The sequence below is a fragment of the Lactuca saligna genome, chromosome 1 (genome assembly GCF_052625555.1).
Source record: "Lactuca saligna cultivar CGN05327 chromosome 1, ASM5262555v1, whole genome shotgun sequence".
In the NCBI taxonomy this organism is placed as follows: domain Eukaryota; kingdom Viridiplantae; phylum Streptophyta; class Magnoliopsida; order Asterales; family Asteraceae; genus Lactuca; species Lactuca saligna.
Window position 1 is genome coordinate 173,208,135 of NC_136417.1, and position 26,536 is coordinate 173,234,670.

The 26,536-nt window shown below is 38.5% G+C and overlaps 1 long non-coding RNA gene across 1 annotated transcript; it reads left to right on the forward strand.

Moving 5' to 3' along the window:
• The first annotated feature begins 17,829 nt into the window (after positions 1–17,829).
• LOC145001453 (uncharacterized) lies at positions 17,830–19,137 on the forward strand. The gene is made up of 2 exons (XR_013661604.1): positions 17,830–18,312; positions 18,584–19,137. It is a non-coding gene; the product is annotated as an uncharacterized LOC145001453 (long non-coding RNA).
• Positions 19,138–26,536: the final 7,399 nt, after the last annotated feature.

Consider the following 26,536-nt stretch of genomic DNA (forward strand, 5'->3'; position numbering starts at 1 on the left):
GTATTTAAATAAAGGGGTTGAAAAAGTAAATTTTACAAACAAGGAGGGACTGAAAACAGAAAATTCTCAAGGCTAGTTCAATACATGCAATTTGACCAAATGATGGTACCACGACTATCGACGAAATACAATACATTACAACACCAAAAGTCGTTGTCAAACGAATTGGTTCGGTCTCGAACCAATAAAAATCCGAAACTACTAACACGGCGACACTATGACATTACGACACTACGATTCATAACTAATAACGATTGGGAAGTCACTCTACATACGAGTGTGCACAGACGTCTACGCACCATCTTTGGGCCCCAAAAGTGTAAAATCTTGTTTGTTGAGCCTAACTAGCCCAATGACCTGATCTTAAGGCCCGAAGACCTCTCTCTTACGAAGTGTTGGGTTTTACCGATCCGACATAACGTAAAAGGACTTTCAATGGCAAACATACTGCTGGTCCCCAAGGGTCCTTCAGTGCTGCTAGTAAAGTCTGTAACTCACGATTGCGGGTTGGGCTTCGGGCCCTTCGCAATTGCAATGGTCTTGAACGACGCGGGGAAATACCGAGGGTTTCGCACCTTCTCTCCTTCCCTCCGGTCGTGGGACTACACAAGTCCGGGAGGATTGAGTTGTGTGAATAACTGCGAGTGACGCCTAAGGGATCGCTTGTAAGGTTGTCGACTGGACGTTTTCATCAGCAGACGTCACAACAATTCACCACCCACTGTATACTCAATGCCTCCGGAGCTCAACGAATATCTCTAACGCAACGAAATAATAGTACACAAACTAAGTAAAGCAAAGTAATAGGAAAACGTCGGGTTTTCCTAGGGTTTTCAACTAATACACTTACGAATTACATGCCGAATTTTACAACTCGTTCGCTTACATCTCTAGAAAACAAACAAGCATACTTACGGATCTTCGCATTTTTTTACCATACTATTTCCAGAAAATATCGGATTTTCTGGAGGTTTTCGAAACAATACAAACATTGGATTTCAAACATTACTTATGAACTCACCAACATTTCATATGTTGACGTTTTTTTTCAAAATACTTGTATTCTCAGGTAACAGATAAAGTGGAGGATGAATTGTACTCTAAGACGTTTCGCTGTGGTCTAATTTAGTATCAAACAGTTATTTTTGAGAATGTAATGTTTTGAAACAATGTAATGAATGCAAACGCTACCAGTTGTATCATTCCAAATGTTGGTGATGTATAATGTTATGTTTCATGTATATGCATTGTGATGGTATTCAATTGAGTCACGACAGCCCCCGAACGTTTCCGCCGTCTGGTTCGGGGGTGTGACAAAATATAAGCAATAACCTTTCCTCGTTGCATTAGCACACAACCTAAGCCCTGATTGCATGCATCACAGTAGACAACGAAGTCCTCCGTCCCTTCGGGTAGAGACAGGATAGGTGCACTACATAAGGCATGCTTCAATGTTTGGAATGCAGTGTTTTTCTTTTCACTCCAACAAAAGGGTACACCTTTCTGAGTCAGAGTGGTTAAGGGTTTGGCAATTCTAGAGAAATTCTAGATAAACCTACGATAATAGCCAGCGAGACCCAAGAACTGTCAGATTTCTGTGGGCGTCTTCGGTGCTGACCAGGTCTCTATTGCTTTGATTTTGGACGCGTCCACGTGTATACCTTCCTCGCTTACCATGTGACCCAAGAAAGTTACTTTTCAAATCCAGAATTCGCACTTGGAGAATTTAGTGTATAGCTTCTCCGTCCTTAGAGTTTCCAACACCAATCTCAAGTGTTCTCTGTGATCTTCCTCGCTTTTGGAATAGACAAGTATATCATCAATGAATATGATAACGAACTTATCCAGGAAAGGATGGAACACCTTATTCATCAGGTCCATGAATATCGTCGGTGCGTTGGTTAGACCGAAAGGCATTACTACGAACTCGTAGTGACCATATCGAGTCTGGAATGTTGTCTTAGGAACATCACACTCATGGACTCGTAGCTGATGGTACCCTGATCTTAGGTCTATCTTAGAGAAGTAGTTGGCTCCTTGAAGTTGGTCGAAAAGGTCGTCAATCTGAGGAAGATGTAACGGTTTTTGACGGTGAGCTTGTTCAGTTCGCGATAGTCAATGCACATCCGAAAAGATCCATCCTTCTTTTTTCATGAATAAGATCGGGGCTCCCCAGGGTGAGGCACTCGGTCTGATGAATCCTTTGATGAGCAGCTCATTGAGCTGACTGGATAACTCCTGCATTTCTGCTGGCGCTAAGCTGTATGGGGGCTTAGGTACGGGGGTAGCTCCGGGGATTAGGTCGATGCGGAACTCGACTTGGCGCTCGGGAGGAATTCTCAGAAGCTCTTTGGGAAAGACATCGAGAAAGTTACAGACTTCGGGGATACTCTCGAGATTTTTAACTTCCTGTTTCTTGTTAACGATATGATCTAGGAATGCGTGACACTCCTTTCACAGAAATTTTTGGGCTTTGATACACAAAATAATACGAAGGTTTGAGTTGAGTTTATCACCATAGATCATGAGGGTTTCTCCAGAGGGAAGATTGAGGCGGATAGCTTTTTCGTAACAAAAGATATCAGCACGATCGGGGCTCAACCAATCCATGCCGATGATGACATCGAAGCTTTTTATGGAAACTGGCATAAGGTCGATGGGAAAGGAATGATCATTTGGGGTAAGGCTACAGCTTACGAATATGTCGTTAGTGCTCTCTTTCTCACCATTAGCCATCTCGACGGTAAATGTTTCGATTAAAGGTTGGAGTTTATGTTTGAGAAGATGTTTGAATGCATGGCTAAAAAAACTTCTCTCCGCACCAGAATCGAATAAAATACATGCATAAGAGTTGTCAAGGAGGAACGTACCCGTAACAATGGTAGGGCCAACAACTGCCTCCTCTTGTCCCATCGCTAGTACTCTCCCTGTGTTGCTAGATATTGTTGACTTGGGGCAGTTTTTCCTATAATGCCCGACTTCCCCACAGCCATAACAAGCTTGACCAACACCTGCTCCAGAGGCCTAATTGGCTAGTTGGACTGGTGTTTTGCAGCCTCGAGCCGTGTGACCCTTCTTGCCACAGTTGTTGCAAAGCATTTCACGACATGGGTCGGGGATGCGGTGATGGTAACTGCACTTACTGCACAAAGGGAGGGTACCAATATATCCTGTAACACCCAGAATCAGGAAGACCAAGAAAAGAAAGGTTAAACTCTAAATCAAGAGTCAACTCATCGAGTCCATGGAGGAACTCGACGAGTCAGAGCGGGATCCGGGTCATAGAGTAAGTGACCGACTTGGTGAGTTAGCGAGTGGACTCGACGAGTCTGGTCTGGGCGAGAAAAACCCTAATCCCAGAGGTTGTTCCCTATATAAAGCACATTATAACCCACCCTCAACCTCTTTGCTCCCCTTTTGAGTTCCATAAACCCTTGAATTGAGTGAGTCTTCATTATTTGAGAGAATAGAGCCTTGGAGGAGAGAATCTTGGAGAGGGGTTTGAAGATCAAGGGCTTTGCTGCAAAGGAGTGGTGTAGATCTGGGATTTACTTCAGTTGGAGCTTTCATTTGAGGTAATAGTCTGTTGTTGGGCTTATGTGAATTTAGATCTATCTTATGTTGGAGTTTTGGGCATTTTGAGTATGGATGAGAAGTATTTCAAGTTTGGAGTAGATCTGAGGTTGCTACCTCAGATCTAGGTTGGTAATAACCCAGAAAGTCATAAAGTTTAGGCCAATAAGTTGTTAGTGAAGCCCCTTTGTTACAAACCCTAGCCCTAGAGTGTTCTAAGCCTATAACTCCTTGGTGACACGTAAAGTTTGCCACTTTACGTGGGGGTTAGGCTCTAGAGGAATGGATCTATGGATTTGAGACCCTGCATGGCTCGAAAAGCCACTGTATGGATTAAGAACTGAAGAGACTCGGCGAGTCATATGGGTGTACTCGGCGAGTTGGATGAAGTTAGTCAGCAACTCGACGAGTTGGAAGAACAACTCGGCGAGTCTGTTGAAGATTGCCTTGGACTCGGCGAGTCTGTTCTTGGACTCGGCGAGTTAAGTCGCGAAACCCCAAACCCTTCGAGTTAAGACTCGGATCAGTGAGTTGAGTAGGGACCCGGTGAGTGGATAGATCAGGACTCGGAAATCAGTAGACTTGGCGAGTCATCGTCTGACTCGGCGAGTCGAGTCGCGAATGAAAGGGATTTCTAATCTTATGAACTCAGCGAGTCAGTAGGCTGACTCAGCGAGTAGGGTCAACCTGGAAGGTTGACGGTGACCAGGAATTTGGATCGTTACAATTTGGTATCAGAGCCTTGGTTTGAGGGATTCAGACATACTTGAGAGTGTGTCTAGACTCAAACTAAGGAAACGGTAAAAGGGTTTTCAAAAGAAAAACATTTTCGAAAGTAATTTTTGGTAAAAAGGAGTTTGAGAAAGGAAAAGAGTTTTAGAAAAAGCGAAAGGAATATTTAGAAAGGAAATAACTTGAAAAGAGAAAAAGGGTGTGGTGCATACAATTAGCCGAGCTCAAGTAAGTACTCCCAAATTAGCCATACAAGTTTATGATTATCAGTTTCAGTTTTAGTTCCAGTTTCAGTTTCAGTAGAACAGCATGCTAGTATAGGACTAAGGATCTAGGAGGATGCCTTATGTGCCTACTTATGTGTTTCAACCTTATGAGAATTGCATGCTAGTATTGAGTAGACAACAGTAGGATAACATGTTTAGGTTATGCCTGATAGTATGAGTTCAACAATGTATGCTAGTACAGTTTCTTGAGAATAGTTTGCATGAGTATGTTTCCTTTATCTGAATGATGCTCGCTCTGTGCTTAGTGGGACTCTGAGTGATGGGAGTTAGCCATTAGGTGAATACATCACGTCACATGTGGTCAGGATTGAATAAACTCAGAGTGTCGGATTTGACCCTATTGCGAAACTCTCGTTTGAGTCTAACCGTTGTAGGGATGACTCTTGTACTCAAAGGATTATCCGAGCCTCGTTGCATGTGATGGTATTCAGGTCATGGCTAATTGGCGTTACAAGGAGGCCTTCAGCAGCTGAGGACTGGTTTGGGTGGAGTCAAAGGTTCCCTAGGGCAAGCCTAGGATGAGAGTAGCAAAGATTAGCAGTAGAGAAAAGGGACTTGGTGGAGTTGAGGTAACTCTTGAGGAAAGTATGGATAGATGTGGAAGGTAGTATGGGCCCGTACTACTGAAAGTAGAGGATCCGTACTCGATTCAAGAGGGGCCGAGGCAAAACCAGGGAACTAGTAAAGTGTGTGAAAGATCCCTCAGCAGCGGTATGTATATTGATCAGATTTATGATGTGTTTCCAGCATGGTGAAGTTACGTGAGACATCAGCTGGCAGTTCAGGTGCCGGGGAAGGATCTGGCTCAGGCTCTTGAGCTGGACAGTTTGATGATCAGATGAGAGATGTTATTTCAGCAGAGATTATGCACAACATCATTGATCAGAATCCCATGATATTTGGTTCAGTTAGAGAGGCCATTATGGAGCTTTTGGATAGTCATCTTGAGGCCTTTAGGGTCGGGATAGTTTCAGGGCAGATTGGGGCTCGTTTAGAGCCCGATTCTTATGGATTTCAGAGATCCATCAAGGAGGGAGATCCCATTTTTTTAGCTCTTGCCATCAGGGGACGAGAGTGAGTGGGGAACCTATATCCAGGAGAGACCTCTGCATGATTAGATAGTCAAGGAGGTTGCGCAAGCCACTCACGAGGAGCTACCTAACATCGTTGGACGGGTCACTGGTAGGTTGACCACGAAACTCCAGGATCAGACAGCAGTTGTTTAGTTGATGGATGGGGTCGATGAGGTAACGCATGAGCGAGAGTCGGGCAGGGAGTCGAAAAGGAAGAGGAAAACGGATGAGACTCATGTAGCCGCCGGTTCGGGAAAGAGGCCTAAAGGGTCGGATTCGAGATCGAGGGACTATCGGAGCCGCAGTCGATGTGGGAAGTGTGTTATGACACACGAGGGTGCGTGTAGGCGTAGAAGTGGTGGTGATGCTGGATGTTTCAAGTACGGCCGGATTGGCCATTTTAGCAGAGATTGTATTGTTACCATTTCTCAGGGGCTTGATCCGATATGTTTCTGTTCTAGTCAGAGGGGCCACAAGAAGATCCACTGTCCAAGTTTGTATACAGCAGGATAGGTGCCAGCTCCTGCCCCTGGGACTTCTAGAACCACCAGCATACATCAGGGTCGGGAAAGGGAGCCCACGGCTCAGAGTCGAGTTTTCCGGTTGATTTCAACAAGGATTCGAGCAGCACTGAATGATGGGGGTACATATCTTTTACCTTCCTGTTAATTATTATTCATGATATTATTGTTATGTTGTTGCATTGTTATCAATAAGCATAAGTGTTGGGGTATTATATTACCTGCTTGTGACTGAGTTTTATGCCATCTGCATACCTTAGAATTAGAATGGTAAATTGGAGGTCATCCCCTCTAGATCAGGTTACTTCAGATGCGGTGACTGTAGCATGTATGTGTAAGAATCAGTAATGCCTCACTACTTTCGAAAGGTATCATTCGGGATTAATCAGTTAAATCCTTAGTAGTGACAATTTAGAGCTTCCAGTGAGGTAGCCAGCGGACAATAAGGAAGTGGGTTAGGGATGTGCACCCAAAACGCAGGTTCTCAGGATGCAATCCCTAAAGCAAATATAGTTAAGGATTGAAGGGTGCTCAGTTAGATAGCAAGAATGGTTTGGATATGGTAAAAGTTAGTTGGAGCGCCGACAGAGGTAAACGTTAGCGGACAGTAGATCTCCCTTTTAATGGAAGGAAGATTGGGAAATCCTTTCGACCAGTGAGCAGTAAGGAGTTAGCCGGATCCAAGTGGGGGAGAACCCTCCGAGTATACAAGGGTAAGAGCACGCAGTTCCAGAATGAGTACACGACCTCTGAGAAGAAAAGATAGTAGTGCAGCGATTGATGGATTGAGGAGTTCAGAGTTGGGAGTTTAAGGAACTTCCCAACAATGAGTTCATGTGATCGATCTGGTTAGTAGCTGGTTGGAAATTCGTGGTTGGAGGACCGCATGTAGGACTCTAGTGAGTCGGAATGAGGATCTTGAGAATGGTTAGCAAGAGATGATTTCGTGTTAGTAGTCAGTGGTAGAGACTACATGCATGGTTGTGTGGATTCAGGATTTGGGGGTTTTGGAAACTTCCCAACGATAGTTTCATGTATCCGGATTAATAGATGGTTGGTTTGGGAACCAAGCCGAAGAATTCCTCGACGGACCGCTAAGTGTATCAAGGATATAAGATGTTGAGGTTGATGCAGCATTCGATGACTGAGGACTGGTTTTGAGAAATCAGGATGAGGAATCACTAGCAGGACTAGGGATAGTCAGGATGTCCTCAGAATAGTAGTAGAGTGTTGTAAGTCTGTGGGGGTAGTCGTAGCATTCACTAGCAGTCAAATAGTAGTAGAGTGTTGTAAGTATGCAGGGGTAGCCGTAGCATTCACTAGCAGTCAGATAGTAGTAGAGTGTTGTAAGTCTGCGGGGGTAGCCATAGTATTCACTAGCAGTCAGATAGTAGTAGAGTGTTGTAAGTCTACGGGGGTAGTCGTAGCATTCACTAGCAGTTAGATAGTATTAGAGTGTTGTAAGTCTACGGGGGGGGGGGGGGGGGGGGGGTAGCCGTAGCATTCACTAGCAACCAGATAGTATTAGAGAGTTGTAAGTCCGCGGGTGTAGCCATGGCCTTTATCAGGTTGATAGGCAGCATGAGCGCATTGTTGGACGTAAGGGAAGCAGTAGTGCCCACAAGTCCGGGTGCAGCAGTGAGGATATGGGAATCCACAGGTTAGATTTCGGATTTCCCAAATGGTTCAGTTATGGTTAAGTCGACGATTTGTCATTAGATCGTCACCTCAGTTATGAGATCAGGGAAACAGTGGACCGCTTGGGTTCGTGTATGTTAAGGGCTTCGACGTATGGACCCGGCCGGTTGGATCGGGAGGTTGTTAGAGTCACAGTATCAGGATGACTAGTGGAAACTATTTCCAGAGAAAGATTTCGTTCAGAAGTTGTGGGAGCGACTAAGTAAGGAGTACTTGGGCTCCATAGTTGAGTTGGAACTCATATAATGTGGGAAGCAGCCATATAGCCACTTCAGTGTTTCAGTCAGTTCAATGTTTCAGCCAGTTCAGTGATTCAGCCAGTTCAGTGTTTCAGGCAGTTCAGTATTGCAGGCAGTTTAGTGTTTCGGATAGTTTCAGTGTGATGACCAGTACTAGTATTTGTGTTGGAATGCAAGTGCTGACGATATAGTTGATCGATTTGAAATGGAAAGTCCCTCTCAGCAGGATCAGTTGAGTCTTCTGCCAAGTATAAGTGATCTGCAAGGATAATTAGGTAGGTAGCCTTTCTTTCTGTATGGAAGGCTCGAGTTATTGAAAGTTGAGTAGTCAGATGAGAGATAAGCAGGCTAGTTCCATCAGCATCGATTCAGTATGAGTGACAGAGTGGGTAGAACAGTTATAGATAGTCGAGGTATCTTTAGAAGTCACTGAAAGCGACTAGGAGATTGCGATGGGGTGTAGTAACCGGTAGGAGTCCAGTAACCCAGATATGGAGACATCAGTAGGGACCAGGGTGGTCTCAGTTCATTCGGAAGGTGGATAAGGGACAACAAAAATTTTCAGTCAGTGGCAGTAATGGAAAGCAGACTATGGTAGAATTCGATTAGTTGATTGATGGGTACTCATTACTAAGTAGTGAAAAGTGTCCAGTGCATAGCTAATGGTAAGCAGTAAGTGGGTTGTGAAATAGTTGGTCATGGTGGACTTCGAGGATGAAGTCTAGTTTAAGTGGGGGAGAGTTATAACACCCAGAATCAGGAAGACCAAGAAAAGAAAGGTTAAGCTCTAAATCAGGAGTCAACTCGTCGAGTCCATGGAGGAACTCGACGAGTCGGAGCGGGATCCGGGTCATAGAGTAAGTGACCGACTTGGTGAGTTAGCGAGTGGACTCGACGAGTCTGGTCTGGGCGAGAAAAACCCTAATCCCAGAGGTTGTTCCCTATATAAAGCACATTATAACCCACCCTCAACCTCTTTGCTCCCCTTTTGAGTTCCATAAACCCTTGAATTGAGTGAGTCTTCATTATTTGAGAGAATAGAGCCTTGGAGGAGAGAATCTTGGAGAGGGGTTTGAAGATCAAGGGCTTTGCTGCAAAGGAGTGGTGTAGATCTGGGATTTACTTCAGTTGGAGCTTTCATTTGAGGTAATAGTCTGTTGTTGGGCTTATGTGAATTTAGATCTATCTTATGTTGGAGTTTTGGGCATTTTGAGTATGGATGAGAAGTATTTCAAGTTTGGAGTAGATCTGAGGTTGCTACCTCAGATCTAGGTTGGTAATAACCCAGAAAGTCATAAAGTTTAGGCCAATAAGTTGTTGGTGAAGCCCCTTTGTTACAAACCCTATCCCTAAAGTGTTCTAAGCCTATAACTCCTTGGTTACACGTAATGTTTGCCACTTTACGTGGGGGTTAGGCTCTAGAGGAATGGATCTATGGATTTGAGCCCCTGCATGGCTCGAAAAGCCACTGTATGGATTAAGAACTGAAGAGACTCGGCGAGTCATATGGGTGTACTCGGCGAGTTGGATGAAGTTAGTCAGCAACTCGACGAGTTGGAAGAACAACTCGGCGAGTCTGTTGAAGATTGCCTTGGACTCGGCGAGTCTGTTCTTGGACTCGGCGAGTTAAGTCGCGAAACCCCAAACCCTTCGAGTTAAGACTCGGATCAGTGAGTTGAGTAGGGACCCGGTGAGTGGATAGATCAGGACTCGGAAATCAGTAGACTTGGCGAGTCATCGTCTGACTCGACGAGTCGAGTCACGAATGAAAGGGATTTCTAAGCTTATGAACTCAGCGAGTCAGTAGGCTGACTCAGCGAGTAGGGTCAACCTGGAAGGTTGACGGTGACCAGGAATTTGACTTTGAACAGAGTTGACTTAGTTGACTTTTGAAGGGCTGTAAGACTAAGTATCATTTTGATATTGGTAGTTCAGAGAGCTAGAGGAGCAGCGGCTCATAAGGTTGTCGGTTAGCAACCAGAGGGTATCAATAGAGCTCAGCAGTTAGGTGAGTTTCCTTCCAGTAGCGACGGGTCTAAGGCCATAATGCCGACCTGTTTAGCTAGTACTAGATTCCGGACTTCGGTTTGATGCAGTTTTTAGTATGTTTGATGCCTTCGTGGCTCAGACAGGATTTATGTGTTATGTGTTCCGGGCTACGGCTCGATGCAGTATGCAGTATATGTGTATTCATGCTAGTTGATATGTTTATGTTATGATTTGTTCAGTCAGTTTCCGAACTTTAGTCAGATGAAAGGGGAAAAGCCCCAATTAGTCCGGACTTCGGTCCAATGCAGGGGACAAGGTCCTGGTCAGTTTCCGGACGTCGGTCCGATGCAGGGGGCAAGGCCCCATATAGTCCGGACTTCGGTCTGATGCAGGGGACAAGGTCCCAGTCAGTTTTCGGACTTCGTTCTGATGTAGGGGACAAGGTCCCAGTCAGTTTCCAGACTTCGGTTCGATGCAGGGGGCAAGGCCCCAGTTAGTCCGGACCTCGGTCCGATGCAGTGGGCAAGGCCCAATATGTGCTTTATATGTTATTGTATGGTATGTGGTAGTTTGGGGGAGCTTACTAAGCTCCGTGCTTACGGTTTTCAATTTTAGTTTCAGGTACTCAGTTTTCAATAGAGGAGCTCGGAGAGGTTGCAGTGCACACACCATAGTCAGTTTGCCTGGGAATGTTTTACTCTGATAATGAGATTATGTTTTGAATTAATACTCAAAAATTATGTTATGACTTATGATGCGGTTTTATAAATATGGTTTTAGTAATGTTTTAAAAGAAGTTTTTAGTCGTGATTTTTGGGTTGTTACATATCCACTGGTAGGAGCTTGAGTTGTAGGAGTAGCGGTAAGAGTAGTAGCAGTGTGGACTGCCATCGTATGTTGTTTCTTGGAGGGCTCCTACGAAGACTGGCCCTTTCAATGTTTCCAGAACTTTCCCTTCTCGCCACTTCCCTTAGCTGGTTCGGGAGCGGTTGTCACTTTATCAAGATCAACCCTGTGATCTATAAGGGTTTGCGCCAGGCACTTGGCGCTGTCAAAATTGGCTGGCCTAGCGGCCATGACATTTCCTTGCATTGGGGGCATCAATCCCCAAATGTATCTCTCTATCTTCTTTCTTTTCGGGGTGACCATTCTCGAGCAAAGAAGTTCTAGGTCTTCAAACCTAGAAGTGTAGGCAGCAATGTCAGAACCCTTCATCTTCAAGTTGCATAGCTCGTGCTCCAGTTTCTGCATCTCGCCCCGTGGGCAGTACTCAGCAAGCATGAGCTCTTTCAAGCTCTCCCAACCCATAGCATTCGCTACTGGAAGAGTTAGGGATTTGACCCGGCTATTCCACCAGGTCAGTGCTTTGTCTGTGAAGGTGTAGGCAACGAAATTCACCTTGTTGGCTACAGAATAGGAGTAAATTTCGAAGATGGACTCGATCTTCTCAAACCATCAATTCAGGGAAATAACACCTCCATTGCCATCGAAGGACGTGGGTTTTGCATACATGAAGTCGTTATAGGAGCACTCCTTTTGGTGCCCTTGAATACCTTCATGATTTTGGGAATGAACACCACTCCTAGAACCACTAGAGCCGCCAAGGTTAATATATGACAAAGCGGCAGTAACAGCTTCTTGGAACATAGCGGGATCGAACTGAGGAGGTGGTGGTGGTGTTGGATCCGTCGAGGAATTGTTGTTCTTTTTGCTGGGTCTTTTCTTTGGAGGCATCTTGTTCTATATCAGGAAGAATAAGATGGTAAGTCCCCTATACTTTCGAATTAAGCGATATGAATCAAGGTATATCTCTATCTGATAGGTAAAGTGTGCTACTAAGCGATAAATAAGGAAAAATTACTAATACAAGTAAAGTACCGCTAAGAAAGAATGAGTAGCAACACTTGGAACGAATCTTTACAATCTATTCGGCTCTGACAAAAATAATCCTATTGTATTTTAAGTTGTTTGTTTTGTTCTATCGACATCTTGTTGTAGGAATACTTGGTAAGTTTTAGGCCTGCTGCAACACCACAGTCACTCCCAAGCACATGTTGGTCGTGTCTCGAATGAATATAGTTGATCAGGCTATATTAACCCTAGACATGATTACACAACTACCCAGATTTAACCGCAGTGTCCAACATCCAAGTACTTTTGTTTTGTTCTACGTATGATACTATTTCTGGTATGTAGGGATACTTGTATACTTTTTGTAAAATACTTATATTTTAAAAGTATAATTTTAGTTCATAGCACTTCAGCCCCTTTAGTGTTTATAGTTGTATATCATGTAAGCTTTGGTATACTTAGTTCACTGTAAACAATAGCTCTGATACCAATCTGTCACACCCCCGCACCGTCGGTACGAATGGCGGAAACGTCCGGGGGCAGGCGATGTCATGCGTAGTATTATAACAATCGTATCATAGAAAATAAAGTAAGCACAACCATTACATTACTATATGAATATCTACATCTGTTTGAAAACATACTTTGTATACATCAAAAGTAACAAAAGATAAAGATGAGACTCCAAAATGCTTCGTCTTCTCTAAAAGCTGGCGAAGGTACCTGTCTATCGTTACCCTGAGAATACAAGCGGTTTTGAAATCGTATCAGCATAAAGCTGGTGAGTTCATAAGCATGTTTTTGTATTGGAAACTAGTCACTGAATTTGTACAAATGATTTCTTTTCATTATAAGTAAATATAATTTGTATCGAAATCATGGTTATCACCATTAAGTAGAATATATTTCATTCGAAAACCCTGGCTACTACCAGTAAGTGAGGTACGTTCCGTTTGAAAACCATGGCTACCACCAGTAAGTGATGTAAGTTTTATTCGAAAACCCTGGCTTCTGCCAGTATGAAAGGTGGTTTTATTACTTAAAATAAAACAAAAGGTTGGATCCCTGGAATACCCTCCAGTGTAGTAAGTAGGTAGTCTTATTAATTAAAATAAAACTATTGAAGAAGGAAATCCCGTATACAAAGGTTAGTTGATACTATTATGAGTTCGTATAACCATGCTAATATGACCGATGACCTCCTTGACGTTTCTTCAGGCATCGTACGATTACAAAATTTGTCACCCTAGGTGTGCCCACCTAAATGATGCTAACAGTTCAGATATGGGATTGTTAGTCTTGAATATATCTATTCACAAATTTCACGCTCTCGCTCCAGGAGACTCTGGTTATATTAAAGGTGAGGATTTACTGGTACCCCGAAGGGCATAACGAAGATAGGTCTCACAATCCTGTATTAACTAGTTTACATGTAGTTTGGTTATTCTCGAGTTCGAAATTGTTGGTAAACAGTGTAGGGTATAAATAATTATACACAAAATAATTATTTAGTAAGATACTCTTGTTATTTGTAGATAACAATGGATAAAGTAAATATGTCATAGTTTATGTGTTTGAATCTGTAAAACCGGTAAAGAATTCCCCAAACTATACCTATTATAGTTTGACTAGTATGTTATTTTCATGAATTGTTCTGAAAACTATGCAATTATATTTAGAAAGCGTCCCTCATGCTCCGCATAATAGAAAAGGGATAAATTATCTAAAAGTTCTATGTAAAACCGTTGTAATTGCATCAGTTTTTTAATTTGTGAAAACCTTTATGTGTGGCTTGTATCCCCCACCCCCCCCCCCCCCCCCCCCCCCGAAAACGATATAAAAACTCATAAAAGTGTAGGGGTATGAACTCACAGTTGGTTGGATGCGAAGGATTAAACTGGGTGATCCTTGAGTTGATGTACGTTGCACTTAACGGAATCCTAATATCACATAAATACATATATGTATCTAAATTAGTGATTTCGTTAGATATAGTGTTAGATAAACACTTGGCTTTGGTTAAGGAATGTTACCAGGACTTGGTTGGATCGAGGAAAACAGACTTTTCCCCACGAAAGAACTGTTTACGGCCGTATATGGAGTTTACGGCTATGAATGGAGTTTACGGTCGAGAACCGGGTTTACAGCCGTGAATAGGGTTTACGACCGTGAACTAAGTTCGCGGCTTTTGAAGATCTGGGGGATTATGGCCGTAAACTCAAAAACAAGAGTGCTGGTTTTTGACAAAATAGTGTTCCAGAGGCTCCCAAACGACCCCACATGACGATTTCCGACGTTTTTCAGGTGAAAGGAGGGCTTTATGGAGTTTACGGTCAAGAGGTTTAGAGAGAGAAAGCGGGTGTTTCTGGCCAAGAATGTTCAAATGAGGGTGGGGGTCCTGTATTTATAGGTCAGGTGTATAGTCGGTGGTGGGGTCCACCTGGCACCGACCGTAAACAGGGTTTACGGCCGTACACGAGTTTAAGGTCGTAAACTCGCCTTGGCCGTGAACTCGTCGTTTTTCGAGGAGGTGAAGGTTTTTCACGCGATTTTTGGTTTTCTGACTCGTATGTAATTATCACAATAACCTTAGTTAATTTACTTAACCCAAGAAGTTGACGAAAATTTTACTAAAAATTAAATTTTTATTAACAGAGATGGGTTAAAAATAACTGATGAAATTTTGGGTTGTCACAAGTATCATTTGGATAATTAAGTATGTGATAAAAATGATTTATCGTTTTCAATTTATTATTTAGCTTTTATTAACATTTTGTTGAAGATGTCCAATTGATCATTTCATATTTTCATGTAATTTTAATGGGTTTGACAGATACCCTATCCTTTTTTGCTTTATTTCAGAATCCTGATACCTCTATATGTTTAAAGCAAAAGTGAACATACGCCGTTAATTATGGGTTACACTTTGCATTGAAAATTTATATTTATACTTGCTTGAATGGTTTATTTATATAATGGAATTTATAGGTAAGGGTAATAAAGTTAACAAAACATCTTCTTCTATTCATGTATACAAGAGTAGTCTTAATTTTTACATTTATTGAGTTTTCTTCTTTGTGAAGCTCTTTGTGCATGTTCACTCTACAAATATGATTCAAAATAAGAAATTTTCAAACTCACGTCTTTTGTGTCTAACATAAATTTTTTTTTTGTTGCAGTGGACTAGAAGGGCTATGTAATGGTAAGACATCATCTACCTTTGTGTTGATCACCTCAATATTTGTCCTTATCTTTATCAGTATTTACATTGCAGAAAAACATCAATGTTAATGTCCTAAATAAGAAAGTTTGATGGTATGCTTTTACTTTTTTAGTAAAATGGTATAGTTTTTGAACTAAAAAACAGTTACATGTTCTTCAAAATTTAAAGAATTACAACTTTACTTTCGCTTCGGTCTCTTCTCAAACTTGTAAGCCATCATGTTTGATTTAAGCTTCTTTATGGTTAATTATGTTTAGTGTTAAATAGATGGTTAATTTAATGATAATTTTCTTTGTAATTTGGTTCTTTTGCAAAAATCATCCACCCAAAGGAATTATGCTTTAAATGACGAGATATTTGTAAATGCTCCAAGGAAAAATCAAGGTAATTTTCATTAACTATTTGGATTATATATCGGTTACTACTAAGATTATTGTAAGTGATAATAACATTGTGTAATTTCAAGTTTTTGAGAATTATTTTGGATTGTCATGGTGCAGAGGAGTTGATGAAATCTACATTGTAACTCTGTTCAATGTAAAATCAAAATGTGTATAAGACCAATGAGGTTTGTGGTGGGACAAATAGACAGAGGAAGCTAATGTAGGGTAAAAAAAAAAGGGACGATGATCCTTTCCTGGTTAACTTAAGTATGAGTTGGTCAATGTCATGGATTTTAGGTAAGACTAGGGCAACATGGGATTCACACTTTGAATGAATTGAAATCTATCTTATGTTTGTTGGGTAAGAATTATAATAAATTAAAGATGCATTTAATCTTTTCTTCTTGGGTTAAATGCTAGAAATAATAACTTACTTTCATACATTTAACCCAATTAGAAAATAATATTAGGATATGTAAAGCAATTTACAAAATATGGTCCCCATTATGTAACTTGATCTTCTATAACACAATGTAGCTTGAATGTGATTGACTAACACTTAGATATTATTTCAAATTTGAGTAACAATGTTTTTTTTTTTTTTTTTTTTTGGTTTAATAGGGTTCGAAATAAAAGTTTATTTTCTTAAACATATCACGTAATAGAACATATATATTGAATTCATGTAAAATGATGTCTATCGAAACACTTGACATTTCAATTGATGAACATTTAGGCATTTTTGTTTTTGTTTATAGAGTGAATGAAAGCTCACTTAATAAATAGGAAGTCTCCTAACTTTTTCCATGAAGACACATAAAAAAATATTTCAAACCAAACGTGTTCTTAGGTATGTTAAAATGTCACCAACAAGGTAACCGGCTAAAAAACAAACTCCAGTTATAATTCTATATCATTTGAAAGCAGATTCTTAAAACATCGTAACTTAATGCAATAAAAACTTCTTGAGAAAAATAACTATAATTTCTCCACTATGTAACTCACCAATTATTTTGCAAAAGTATTAAACCAATTCCCTTATTTTCAAGGCCAGATTTGGTATGATATCAAAATGTCAAGACTCTAACATATGAGATGGAAATTAATAAATGAATGTTTTCGACATAAATCACATAATTATAGTAAATAAACCAATGTCTTAACCCATTAACGTCATCGTTTTACAGAATATGTATATTATAGGTATATTCTAATGTTAAAATGATATATTCACCAAAAAAAATTATTCAGTAAAATGAAACGATTCGTTAGCGTCCAAAAAAATAGTCATTAACACCAAAAAAAAAGTAATTAACCATGCCTAAATTAACCATATTTAGGCAATTAAGTTTCATATTACAATGAAATTATAATTATGAACCACACTCTCTGATAAAAAAGGAATAGAAAGGTAAAACAATTCTCTTAAATTTCGAGAAGACATGTGTAAGAGGAGGTTGACCATACAATGAAAGATAACATTGGGGTTATGTTCCTATTTGATGGAAAGATAAGGGTTTTGATAGATGAATTCAGACAAGTGTTCTCGATCGTTATGTGGGGAACATGAGCATAGAGTGTGGATTATAGCATACCAATGTTGCCTCTTTGGTCTTCAATTATCAATTTGCGGTTAACTATATATATGAGAGCACTAACTGATCCATGGTTCACAGGCCTTCTATTACGTGTCGGTGATGGAGTTGAAGAAACAGTGCACATAAACTTTATTCGCATCCCAGATGATATGGTAATTCCCTTCATTAAAAAAGAAAAGTCATTCAATATTATCCACAATAAATAATAGTATCGATGAGATAATTGTTTTTTTATCGACGGATTTACTGGAGAAGAAATAATTTACTATAGTTTTGATGAAACAATAGATTAAATAAATAACTTTTATCATGTGGAATTCTTGAACATGCTCGATGTTAGTGGTTTAACCCCTCATTACCTATAACTGAAAATTGGATGTCCGATAATATTGTTTCCTAATGTCCACCCATCAAATGGATTGTGTAACGGCACTCGATTGATATGTAAAAGTTGTCAGTACAATTTTATTGATGGTAAAATAATTGTTGGTCAACATGCTGGAAAGATGGTTTTATTGCCAAGAATTAATTAAATTCGTTTTTTCTAGCATGATTTTTGTTGATAATTTCTTTGATCTAGTAAACTATTTACACAAAATAACCAATCGCCTTCATAAAACTAATTGTTAAAAAAAACTACTTCACACGTCACTTGGCACAACCGCCTGTCACTAACGAACCACTGGACCACCAGGGCTCCGCAATCGTACCACCACTTCACCACTACCAAAAACCCTATCCCTTGCCTCGCCTGAAAACCCTAAACGACAATCGCCATTGCCTCCCCTACTCAATCTATCCATACTCACCTGCCTCACATGTCTTCATCTAGCGCTCTCTCTCTCTCTCTCTCTCTCTCTCTCTCTCTCTCTTGCAGAAACAAGATCAAACAATACATATTTACAAGCATTTGTTAAAATTTCATGTTAATTTTAGCGATTTTTAATGCTTTTTTTGTTTTATTGGTCGATTTGAAAAGTTTTTTTCCTCCTGATGAATTGCAGGTTGTTTCTATCAGCCGATGTCACCTCTATCGTCGCTCATCAGCATCACAACCCACCTTTGCTGCTTCCAATAACCCATCCATCAATCCCTAACTTGTCACTCTTAACAACCACCATCTTTAAGGTCTGCCTCAGTCCAAGGTTTGTATGTAATCAAGTATGCTTTTTCATTCAGACTTGCTTTTCAAACACACACGTTCATATAAATGGTAGTTTTGGGTTAATTATTTCATATTTAACCATGGTTTCTCTTTGTCTCTCACATACACTCTATGGATAAATATGTAATCAGATCTCCTCTCTCTCACTCTTTCTGCTGTAGAAACGAGAAGTAACCATTAAACATGTACTTTTTGTTTAATAATTTGTGTTTATTATGGTTCTTGATTTTGGTTTATTTTATGTCATCCAGGTTCAGACAAAATTAACAACTCACAATAGGTATATTTCGAGTTCTATATCTTTATAATTATATTTTTTAAATAGAACAAATAGTAATATTGTGTAGAAATACAAGCATATGTTGTTGAAATGAGGTTGCCAAGTTGTGAATTTTTCATTGCAAATTATTCTTTTTTTTTGTTAGTGTTGCTATTTATCGATTTCTCAGACGGCGAGGTATGGTAAATCTGCTAATGGTTTTTTTTATGCTCCTGAGCTTTTTCTTATTGTTGAAGATGATGTCTTATCTAACTATACGGAAAACCTACTTTTTTCAGAGTTGACAAAATTACTCTTGATGGGGACCTTGATATTTCTGGTCCTCTCTTTGGTTAGCAATCTAATATATGTAATTATTGAAGAAAGTCATCTTTTTTGGAATTGACACTTTTGCCCTTGAGAGATTTTGATCACATTCATTTTGAACTCTTGAAGTATTTGATGTAACAGTGGGTATTAGAGCATTGTTGTAGCTGAAACATAAATCATATTCTTAGCGATGGATGAACTCTTAAATTCGATTAACATGTTGGTGCAAGGTCAATTACACTGACTTTTATATTGTGGAAAATCTACATATCAACTTTTTACTAGAATTGGAAAGATCATTGAGTGTTGTATATGCCCCAAAATACATAAAATGGTTTCTATGTTGCTGAGTTTCTCCATTTATTGGTGGTGTTGCACATTTTCAGATGGTTTCTACGTTTTGTTTTTTTATTCAACGATAAAATTTTCCAAGATATTGGTTAAATTCATATTTATAGTGAGATATTTAGTATTCTGTAGTCACATTTATGTTCTATTTTTTTGCTTTTTTCTTTAAATGTGTACTTTCCATGATGTGCTATTGGATGATAACTTTTTTAGATAATACAAAATAAGAACTATCAAATCTTTTTTAATCTTTCAGGCGTTTGAAAAAGAAAATGGAGGCAATTGTCATGCAAGGTTTTAACTATTTTAACAATTTTTTTTATCCAAATCATGATTACCAATTTACCAAAGATATGTACACGTACATTTACACGCCTACAACAAGACCAGTGAAATTGCTTCGTTTAAAACTTGCTTTATATATATATATATATATATATATATATATATATATATATATATATATATATATATATATATATATATATATATATATATATATATATATATATATATATATATATATATATATATATATATATATATTTATTTTTAATTCAGAACAACAATGTTAGATATAAGTATATTTTCATAATAATTAATATTTATCAATACATTACATGTTCTTTGTAATTTAACCGGATCAAAAAACATATCGAAACTGATATAACCGAAAATCGACAAAAGATAAAAAATGAACGGGGAACCGAGAACTAGACCAAATACAACTAATGTCACACCCCAAAACAAATAACGGCGGAAACGTTCTGGGGCGGAGGACGTCATGTATAGTATCGCAACAAAGTATAATAGTAAACAAGCAAACAATATCATTCATTGCATTACATATATAATTTTAATACAAGAGTGTTCCGTACAGTTATAGACACCAAAAATTGTAAATCAAAATAATAAGATGCGTCTTGAATGGGCTCCATCTTCTCAAAAGCTGGCCTCGGTACCTGTCTACTGATGACCTGAGAATACAAGTTATTTTGAAAGATTTTATCAGCATTAAGCTGGTGAGTTCATAAGTATTTTAGTGTCGGTGGTTGTATCAAAATGTTTGAACATAGTTATAAACACGAGTTTGTAAACATTGGAAATATAAGTACGTGAATGTTTGTAAGTGTTTGTAAAAGTTTGAATCTCTTAGAAAAACCTATATTTTCTATTAAAAGTAGCCTTCTACCAAGGCGTAACTGTTTTGTATGTTCGTTTCCTGTAAAAGTGTGTAATTTTCCCCAGTATAACTATCATTCTCAAAATATAGTTTGTACATTAATGTTTAAGTGAAGAGATCACAAAATATGTAAAGGGTAAATTTATGTAGTACTGTAGTGTATTATTATAGGAACTACTGTTGTACTAACTACCTTAAACCGGATTTATATTAAGGTATCATGTGATTAATTGTACCATACTATCAACTGGATAAACAACGACAAATGTAAGTCATAAAAAGAAATGACGTTTGGCACCCGCAGACCTGCAGGTCCGGCTGTAGCTATCAGCAAGGTGTAGGATAGTCAATCCAGTATAGATCTATACACAAACTCACACTCTCCCTCCAAGAGACTCTAGCTACAACTCAGGCCATGACATTTAAGTCATGCTCCGATACAGTGGATCACAATTATGTCAATGTATATATGTATATGTAATGTATTGTTACTCGTTCTAGTATCGTTGTATATGTTCTCTTTCTAGTATGGTTGTATATGTTCTCTTTCTAGTATAGTTGTATATGTTCTCTTTCTAGTATAGTTGTATATGTTCTCTTTCTAGTATAGTTGTATATGTTCTCACAGTAATAAGTATTGACTCATGAATGAACTAACTCATTGATCTAACAATAGTATAAGTATGATCATGTGTTACCCCGATGGTAACTTACAAATGATGTAACTAGTATGTATGAACATGGGAGAACTTTTATGTCTATATATGTACACATGATATATAATTAATATTGAAACGACCTTCGGACGGCTACCCGATATCCCACCAGACCACATCCAAATCGAGGAAAAGGAAATAGGGTGTGCGGCCTTCCTAAGCCTTTTTAACATTTCTTATATAACTATACATATATGGGCATGCAATTTATAATAAGTGTAACAAAGTTTAAGTAAAAGTATTTGATAAGTAAAAGAGTTTGTAAAACAGTAGGAAGTAAAACAACTTTGATAAACAGTTTGAATAGTAATAAAATCATTGGTTTTTGTAGTTATTAATCACATGTGATTGATGTAATAACTATAAGTATTCAACTTGTATCCCCCCCCCCCCCCCCATAAAAGCATTTAAAACATTTAAAAGTATTTCAAAGGTTAATTAAAGGGGTATGAACTCACCTGTGGTGAGTGGATTGGATTGAAATGTCGGGTATGGTGCTAGGTGACAAATGAAGACTTGTACACACGCATGAGCCTAGTTATCATATAATGAACATATATATATAGCTAATTAGCCAAATTATAACTGATAATTTAAGTTAGGACACCCTAGAACATGAAAACACTTTGTTTCAAGTGTTAAGGATCACAAGGATTGCATCCGAGTGCTGGTAGGGCAAAACTAGTGTGTTTGGAGTCCAAGGGTAAACTCCCTTGGAGTTTACGGTTTTGTGGTCAAGACTTAGAGAGTTTACGGCAGTAAACTCTAGAGTTTACGGTCATAAGCTCTAGTCTTAAAGTCCAAGTGTTGTTTTGTGGTTTAGCAAGCCATTGAAGCATTTCTACTAAGTGGTTTGGCCTTTGGAATGGACTAGGGCAACAAAACACCTCATTTGAGGAGTTTACGGCCTCATGGCTTTTTCCTTTGGGGTTAAAAACCGTAAACCCGTATGGAAGAGTGTATAACCATGTTTTCAAGTCCTTAACACAATTAGGTAAGTGTATAAGCTAGTTTATAAGCCTAAGGAAGGAAAATAACCCTTTTTGACATGCTTTTGGGTGTTCACGGTTTTGGGAGATCCCCAAACCGTAAACACCTATATTTGTGGGCATTTGATGTTTTTCAAGGCTTAAACACAACAAAGGAAGGTTTAAACATGTCAAGGATGGTTTATACTGTTGGGTTTTGAGCATTCTAACACTCCTAAGTGTACATGCAACCCTAAATACCTTGGATCTATGTTTTCTCTATTATACATGCAAATAAGATCTTTCCAAGGCTTTAATCCTAACTAGCATATTATGAAGTTCTTATACTACAAATTAATAGTTGGATAACATACCTTTTGATGTAGCTTGATGTCTTCAAGCTTTAAGAGCTTAGCCCCAATAGTGTGGAAGCCTCAAGTGGAATCACAAATCACCAAAACACCTTGGAAGACTTTAGAGAATATGAATACTTGGTTCTCTTTAGTGAAATCGGCTAGCCCTTCTTAGTGTACCCACACTAGTGCCCATTTCACCAACCAAGGACATCTTTATATAGTATGGACACTAAGGTTAAACCCATGACCTTTCATTTCATATGATCCATGGGTTAAAGACTCCATGGACTATCCATGAAAGCTTAGCCCAACCTAAATGAACTTGGCCCATTCCATATATATAAGAGTCCATATTTAATTAGTTCATTTTGATCACTTAATTAATTATTGATCAATACTAATTAAATAATATGATTCCTTATTAATATATTATAACTTATAATATACTAATATAAATCATAAATATACTATTCTCAAAAAACTATCCATATAAATTGTGTCGGTGAAGTGCAACCCAAATGGACCATGCCGAGTCGGGTCAAGTACATACCAAATATAGTTATGGACTTAGACATTAATCCAACAGTCTCCCACTTGGATAAGTCTAAAACTATTATTGAGTATGACTTCAAAACCTAACTGGAAATCGTATCTCTTAAAGCCGCTGTCGAACTCTGATCTTGTCAACGAACTTGTCCATTAGATAAGGGATCATATATTCCTCCATTCTAGATATCATATGGACTGAGACATGGATTATAATCATTCTCTCTGTCCATTTGTTGCTTCCCGATTTCCAATTTATGACGACTGACTAATTGAACAAATCAAATCAGTCCTGGCCCGGCCGAGCACTTCCATTTGTCATCATCAAATCATCGAGGGGACCACAGATATCGCTTTTATCCCGAATGTAAAAGGAATGGATAATCTTTGACTCATATGGCTTGTTCTACTACTTGTTGAATCATACACAAAGGCATGTTTTATAACACCGAGTTACCGAATGCGTTTTCGTGCAATCAATGTACAACCAACTCATAGTAACAACTCATATCTCTAGGTTTGAAGAATATAAGATATTATCGTCTCATGATCACTTGTGATAAAATCCATGAAGTGATTCCAATGAGCGCGGGTTGAATCTAATACTCAGAACTTATGAGCACTCATGAGTGTTATAGCCCTTTGTCCAACACCTTAGACCTCTACAAGCTAACCCATGACAGTCTTAATACATATCTACTTCCAATATATGACCGAATGTGGATGGTTTGAATAACTTAGTCATTCCGGAAGAATAACCTAGTTTATTCTTGAAGTCAAAACATGCAAAATGAAACACAATAATAATCGAATCCAATATGGTCTCAGCACTTATGAATATAAATAAAACACCTTTTATTTATCACCATATGATTACACATTATTCATTGTATACTATTTCAGCTATCAACTTTATTCTTGAATTTAAAACAATAGTTGTCCCATGCTCCAAGCATGTGCACTATGTTTTCTAAACACTAGTCATGTCATACACCAAGTATGCATACTATGTTTGTCTATGATCTTTACTTTGTGAAATAGATTAACTGAACATAACTCCAATGATCCTTTTTCACAATCCCAAATCCTTACTGCAAATGCAAGAATTCCAAACTCATGCCATTTACTGAAATCTGTTAGATTCTAAACTTATATGCATTGATCTTCTTGTAATGATTATGCACAAATTCACAAAGACTTGGCACCAATCATTACAGAGTATTCCAAAGGAGACCAGCTCCTTAGAAACATCCTTCTTGCATTAAGTTTCCTAATCTCACACAGATTGAATAATTTCTAACTTTGAAACATTTCCAGATTCATTTTGACTATCACTTCTGAACAAGAGTTGCCTCCTTACAGATTATGTCAACATGGTCCTTCCAGAATTAATACTATACTTCCAACTGTCCTTGAGCACCCAATCTTTGGTAAACCTTAGATCGTCCTCTACAATTGTTTAATCCTTTTAGTCATATCCAATTCTAGACCTTTTCCCTTCTTAATGCCCCAGTCATTTGGAAAATTTTAGAACGGATGAATATAGCACATGTAATCGATCCTATATTCGAAGCATATGGGACATGATTCATGATGTCTCACATAAAGACTACACCAGTCTTTTGCTATACTATTTCCATTTCAATTTGCCAAGTTCTCATAATTCAGATAATGAAAAGGGATGTCGTAATCATAATCGAATTTTAGAACGCAAATAATGGACACTATTTCCATTTCAATTTGCCAAGCTCTCATAATTCAGATTATGAAAAGGGATGCCGTAATCATAATCGAATTTTAGAAGCAAATAATGGACCCATATATAGAATTTCCTTATGTTGAGCCATTCCAACATGAAATTCATATATATATATATATATATATATATATATATATATATATATATATATATATATATATATATATATATATATATATATATATATATCCTTGACTAAATACGATTAAAACCTCAATCTAAGCTTTTAGATTTGAGATGAAGTATAATTTCCTCTCCCTTAATTATAGAAAAACAACTCTTTCCCAATTGAAACTTTGTTTTCTATAATTAACATTGCTAACTTGCAATCTTTATCATAATTATCATGCTCCCACTAACATGATGATTATGAGCATAACACTTATGCTCCCACTAGCTTTGACATGTACTCAGAAATCAGCTGACTTTCTTACCAAAGATCAGATTTCTGATACTAGATTGTTTTGATAAAACTTTATCAAAATCATACACCTTGCCTTAGATAGCACACTTGTGTGTCTGAACAATTTTAAGAACTATGAAAAGGGATGCCGTAATCATAGCCTCGATTGTTTAGACCTTTGCCACTTCTCACAAGTCCAGGTTAGTGTGCTGGTAAACCACACATGCTCCACTAACGACTTTGAGAATGCAAATATTACAATTGCTATATAGCTAGAATCTACTTAGTGAAAGAGTTCCTCACCATCATTTTCAGGAATCGGAGAGAAACCTTATGACACTTAGATTTACTAGTGTATGTGTTCTTATCCATGTGAATTGTCAAAACCATAGTCACAAGACAAGGATAATGACAAATCCAAACTCATATGGACTAAACTCAATCTTGATTTCTTGCCACCTGGCAGCGCAAGGGCCTGTCATTGCTTCCAAGTTGTTGTGCAACCAATTGAGAACTCTAAGAACTCGTATGCAAAGCAAACTTTAACTGGAATGGGCACAGAATATGTCAACACAATAGGTTATAAACCTCAAATCGTGTGCTAGTGAAGAACTTCAGGTTTTATTCTTGATTAGTTCTTGAGACTTTCAATACCTTTAAGACTCCCCCTTTCGTCTTGACATATAAGACTTCCTTGTCAAACATCCAAGAGATAGTGCGGATTCTAATCAAGACAAACACTTTACACAATTGGCCTTAGTTGGTCTTTGTTTTATCCAAAACATCACAACCTACCACTTTTAAATATACAAGAGTAGGAAACTTTTACTCTTACATTTGACAAGTCTTTTAAACCTTCTTTAAGACATGTCACACAAATTACAATCTTGGAGTATGACTCTAATACTTATATTGGAACGCAGTATGACTCATCTTCTTTACTTAACCATTTCAACAATTCAAGATTCCTATTCTTAGTCATAAGAATGCACTAAGATTCCATTAGAGAAATAATTGTTCTATGGTTTCTTAATCATTAAGATGATCACAAAACTGATACTAAAGTACTCTCCCATCTTTTCAGATCTGAGAAACTTTTATCTTTCTGCCTAAGTTGATTCTTCTTATTCGCTCGGCCTTACATTGGAACCTTTTCCAATGTCTCAGAGTTACATTTAAGCTTGTAAGTATAACCATATTTACTGAGCTTTAGTAAACTATGACGAATAATCTTATCAATCTTTTATGGTGGACTTAATCAGTGCACAAGAATGTGTACTTGATCCCTTAGTCCATTACTTGACTCACACTTCCATGTGAACAAGTAATTATTCTT